Genomic DNA, 5,804 nt, shown 5'->3' with positions numbered 1-5,804 from the left:
AAAATCTCTGCCATATCTGAGTCCGGTTCTAATGCTTGCTTTGCTCTTAAACTGTGTTTCTTCTTTTCTTTTAGCATGCTTATAATTTTTTTTGTTGAAAGCCAGACATGATATATTAGATAATTAGAACTGAGGTAGATGGGCCATCAGTGTGAAGTTATGTTTTTCTGGCTAGAGTCAGGCTATATGTACTGTTAACTCAGCTGTAGGTGTCCCAGGCTGAAATTTCCTTCGGTGTCCTTGCTTTTGTTCTCCCTGTTGTGTTGGGTTTCCTTAGTGACTCCTTCTTAAAGAGAATCTGAGCCTTGCCTTTCTTTCAGCTATAAACTTCTGTAAGTGTACAGGAGCCCTGTTGATGGGGCGATAAGGTCAGGAGGAATGGGAAGTGTTCCATAATCATATGATTATGTCTCAGTCTTGTAGCGGGCCTATGACCCTGGGCTGTGGCCTTCCCAAGTGCTTCTCAGGGTCTTTTTGCCCCCTTAGATAAGACAGAGAAGTTAGAAGGGCTGAGGTTAGGTGTATCCCTTCCCTCGTGGTGTTTGAGGCTCCGAGGATGTCATCTCCCTCGATGGCTGGCCTTTGTTACAGAGAATAAACAAGCTGGCCGTATTTCACATGGTTACTTTTCCTCTCCAGCTAGTCAAAACCAAGGGGATTTTGCTCCAGTCTTCACTGTGAGAACCTGGTGGGGATCCTTGGAGGTCAAACCCAAGAAAGTGTTGGGCCCCCTTAGGCTGGGTCCCTATGAGTTTTTAATTCTCAAGCTAGTCCACACTCAGCCTCCAGATTTCATCAGTGTTATCATATAAGGGGTCATTTGCGTGTTCCTACCAGTTCCTGGCTCCAGTGGCTTCTGGTGAACTGTAAATTTTCTGTCTTTGCCTGTTTCTACAGTTTTGGGTGGTGGAGTTGGGTGTGTGTTTTCCTGTGACCTCAATTCTCTGATGGATCTCAGAAAAGTCATTGGTTTTCAGTTTATTTAGCTTTTTTCTTGTTTTGAGGGCAGAAATTATGACTTTGAAACTCTTTACATGTTAAAGCTTAAACAAAATCACCCTAGTTTTTATTCTTGCTACCCATGCCTTTTTTTAATAAATGCATCTGGAAGGGTAGTGTGTTCACTTGGCAGATGTGGTTGGAGAAAACTAGTAAATCCAATATCTTGGACGAACTAAAGGACTGGAGAGAAATATCTCCACATCTGATTTCAACCCAGACCAATATGGACAATAATTGCGGGGACAGGGACCACAGAAGCTGGGGGCCACATCTGCCATGGGTGACCAATAATAAAAGTCTATTTTCCAAAACAAAATGAATCACAAAAATACAAACACTATATACCTCATTTCCAGCTGATAATCAATCGCAGAATATTGTTTGCTTACATGAGGAAAAGCATCAAAGACCATTAATAAATAGGGAAATGCAAATTAAAGATGAAGTGTCATTTTGTGCATACCTTACCTTCTGGTTTTTCAGCAAAAACAAATCTGTAAAAGCCAAACGTCGTGAAGTTGTGAAAACATATGTACCCTCGGTATTGCTAACAGTGCTGTAAGTGAATACAGTGGAGTCTGGCAGATGTGACTCCAGCCAATCAGAAGATGTGTTTTGACTTAGTCATTCCATTACCAGGAATTTTTTCCCAGACAATAATTGTAGAGAGAACAGCTACATGTATGAAGGCATTTGCAGCAGCATTATTTATTTATAATGACAAAAAAGAAAAAGAAAAAATAAGCAGCCTCCATGCTCAGCATTTGGGAAGTGTCTGTTAAACTTCCAAGTCAATATTGCAATGACAGAATTTTAAGTGTCTTCTCATTACCTCTTCCAGGCTTTGATCCTCCAACATGCAAATCCCAGCCACACTTCTGAATCGGCCAGCTATCCACTCCTCTGAAGTGACATTGTCCTTTCCTTTGTCCACTGGTCAGGAGATTCCCGGAAAGCACACTGTGTGGCTGACTCATTTAGATGCCCCTGCTTCTTACCTCGGGCTCTGGTACAAAGGAAGGCTCCTTAAAGCCCAATTTGCAAAACACGGGCCGCATACCCGCTGCATTGCAGTCCATCTCCTGGAGCCCATTAAAAACACCGCATCTCTGGTTTAAGATGGTAAAATTTATGTTCTGTATATTGTGCCATAATTAGAAGTTAAAATGCAGAATCTCTGGCCCCACCTCAGACATACTACATTTCAGCATCAGCATTTTAACAAGATTCCAGGTGCTGTGTCTAAATTTTGAGAAACCCTGTATGTTGGATATATAGTTACTCTTAAAATATAAATTCCAATTATGAGTTGCTGTTTCTAACTAAGACATATACTTTATTTTTCTCCCTCTTTATTTTTCTTCTCTTGGACTCCTTCATTTTCAGGAAGGAGGGAAAAATTACAGTGGCAGCTGGCAGGCTCCAAGGACAGCATGATGCCATGGCAACCACTTCCATTAGTAACTTAATTTCATCTCTGCTTTTACATCTTTCTCTCCTCAGTCCTGAAGCTGGGAAATTTTTAATTTGGAAAGAACATAAGATGGCTTGTGGTTGCCATATCGACGGTAACTGCATACTTGCTAATGGACTTGACTATCATAAAGGAAACTAGCAGCAAATCTGGGGCTGCTGAGGAACTTCATCTCACTTGGCCAAAGAGAGCCCGAGGCCAAAGGCGAGGTTCCTCTCTGCCGCCTGGTAACATGCCAGCCTGCACTGAAGTCACACCTAAGCAGGCTACCTGGTATAGCCAATCTGAGGGTTTCAGGCAGAATTTTGGGACAGAAGGCAGACTGGAAGACTCTGTAGGAAAATTGTTTTAGGTATTTTTTCCCCTAAAACCCAGTGTATTATTAGCTTGCTAGGGCGGCCATAACAAAGTAATACAGGCTGGGTGGCATAATAGCGATTTTTTCCCTCGCAGTTCTGGAGGCTGAAAGTCTGAGATCAAGGTGTCAGCAGGTTCAGTTTTTCCTGTGGCCTCTTCCCTTGGTCTACAGATGGCTCTCTTCTTCCTGTGTCCTCACGTGGTTACCCCTCAGTGTGTCTATGTCCTAATGCCATCATAAGGACACCAGTCAGACTGGATTAGGGCCTACCATAATAGCCTCACTTTAACTTAATTACCTTTTAAAAGACCTCGTCTCCAAATATAGTCACATTTGGGGGGACACAATTGAGTCTGTACCAGCCACACAGACTTGGCCACACTCTGTGCGTGTCATCCTCTGGGACTGCTGACTGCCCCAGCCCTCAGCCATCTCTGTGTGTGAGCCCTGTGCAGGTCTGGCAACAGCATGCATCAGCCAGCACGTGCTATGGTGCTGCATGGGGCTAGAATGCCTCCGAAGTTTCCTGGACTGGCTCTGGGCCAACATCTTGGAGCGCACTGAATCCGCCATCATCCTGCAAGAGTCAGTCCTTCAGCAAATGTTTTAAACGCTGGAGATACAATTGAGAACAAACCAATTTCCTGCCCTCAGGGGCTCATGTCCTGGTGAGGGGAGACAGACAATAAACAAATCAAAGAAGAAAATGCAGACTCTGGGGTGGGGAGGTGAGTGAGGAGGAAAAACAAAGCTGGGTGAGAAGAGAGAAAGAGTAGTGGGTGAGGGCGAGGGCCACTGGTCCCAGAGCCTAGAAAGGATGGCTTCTCTGATGGGGACACAGTCGAGCAGAATCCTGAATCAAAACGGGCCTTCCAAGGAAGGGACAGCAAGTGCATAGTCCTTGAGAAAGATCAGTCAGGAGGGGATGTGTAAGCAAGGCCACTGCATAGAAAAGAATTTAACTTCACCCCCGCACCCCCCCCCCCAAAAAAAAATAAATAGATAAACAGTCTGGACTTTGCCCTATGTGCGGAGGTAATCAGTAAGCCCTGACAGGAGTGTCTGTGTGCCTAGGGGCCTGGGTCCTCTGGGATAGTCTAAAGGTGTGATTTAAGGTGGGGATACTATACCAGATAGTATCAGGGTGGGACCGAGTACAAGAAAGACCAAATAAATACATGATTCAGAGCGGGTGCTTTTGGTCATGCTCACCCCAGACTGGAGACTGAGATCAGCCACATGAGCAATCAATTGTGCCTGTATGATGGAGCCCCAATAAAAACTCTGAAGCCCCAGGCTCTGTGAGCTCCCCTGCTTGGCCACACTCTGTGCGTGTCATCACTCATCCATGTCAGGAGAGGAGGCTGTCATGACTCACGGGGAGAGGACACTGGAAGCTCCGTGTTTGGCATTTTCCTATACTCTCCAGTGTGCGCTTTTTTCCCCACGACTGATTTTAATCTGCATCCTTTCTCTGTTGTAAACTGTAACCATAAGTAGAACCGCTTTCTGTGAGTACTTCTAGAAAATTCCTGAACCTAAGAGCCGCCATGAAGAGCCCCAAAGTCTGCAGTTGGTGTCAGAGTGAGGGTGGTCCTGTGTGGACAGTTCCCTCTAAATGTCAGTTCCCTGCCTGCAGGGATGCGGGAGAAAAGGAGAGACAGGGAGGAGTGAAGTCCTGTGGGGCCATCGGAGGGCTCCTGCTTTTAGTCTGAGTGAGATAGAAGGCTGCTAGAGGCCTTGAGGAGTGACAGATCTGGCTTTTGTTCTAAAAGAGTCAATCTGTGAGGAATAGAGTTACGAAAGAGAAGTCTGCTGCTCAGAGACCACTTTTGGCTACTGCAATAATCTAAGCAAGAGATGAGAGTGGCACAGGCCCTTGGTGCTGGAGGCAAGAGTGGGAGCTGAAGGACTTTCCAAGGGATCGGCCGTGGGCTGTGACAGGAGGAGAGGAGGTGAGGGGAGCTCTGAGGCTTTGGCCTGTGGTGGAAGGAAATGGTGCCTTTTGCCAAGATGGGAAAGACTGTAGGCTTGATTTAGGGCGTGTAGAGTTTGAGGTGTGTTGGAGATGTCCAAGGGAGACTCTGAGTGGGCAGTGGGACGTGTAAGCCTGAAGTTCTAGAGGAAGGGGCCGCGGCTGAGGTGGGAGGTGTCGAGCTACGGGTGGTATGCAAAGCCACGAGCTCAGCGGAGCCGCCTATCACAAGTGTAGGGGAGAGTAAAGGCCCAAAGACTGAGCCTCAGGAGGCTGGAGAAAGATGGCGAAGGGGTGGCTAATGAGGAAGAGAGAGTGGGGCCCTAGAACCAAAGTGAAGAAAGGGTTTAAAGAAAGCACCCACCTGTATTAAATGCTGATTGGACCATCCAGTAAGATGCGACTGAGCCCAGACATGAGATTTGGCGACATGCAGGTAGAGTGGTTGTGAGGGAAACCTGGTAATATGGGGGAGCCCGGTCCCACTGCTCCTGAGTAATCTTGCTCTAAAGAGTTGCAGGGAGCGTGACAATGAAAGGGGGATATGGAGTTGACAGCGTGCCTCATTCTGATGGGACAACCCAGTGAAGATGGGATAGAGAATGCAGCAGAGGACAACCTCATAATTAAAGTGACCCTCCAGCATGCACGGGGTGGGGGGCGGGGGGGAACGGCATGGATTAGTGACATGCGGACCTTGGAGAGAACATGAGCAATGTACTCGTGGGGGGCAGGCAGGGAGGTAAGCTGGTGGAATGCTGGTGGTGGGAGCAGGAGGTATTCTCTCTTGTTGACATGGATGTTTTCAGTAAAATAGGACACAGAGCTAGCGGGTGAAGGAGGCGTGGGATCATCTTCCAGGAAAGTGGGAACATAAATGGATACAAGAGATGGAGCAGGTATAGGGTTGCCAGGGCGACTGAACTACCCTAGAAACTAGTCTCCCCAAGGTAAAGTGTTCCTCCAGCCACAGCACGGTCTCATTTACCGAGGAC

The sequence above is a fragment of the Pteropus vampyrus genome, unplaced genomic scaffold (assembly GCF_000151845.1).
Source record: "Pteropus vampyrus isolate Shadow unplaced genomic scaffold, Pvam_2.0 Scaffold23, whole genome shotgun sequence".
NCBI classification, from domain to species: Eukaryota; Metazoa; Chordata; class Mammalia; order Chiroptera; family Pteropodidae; genus Pteropus; species Pteropus vampyrus.
Note: the sequence above shows the minus strand (reverse complement) of the source record.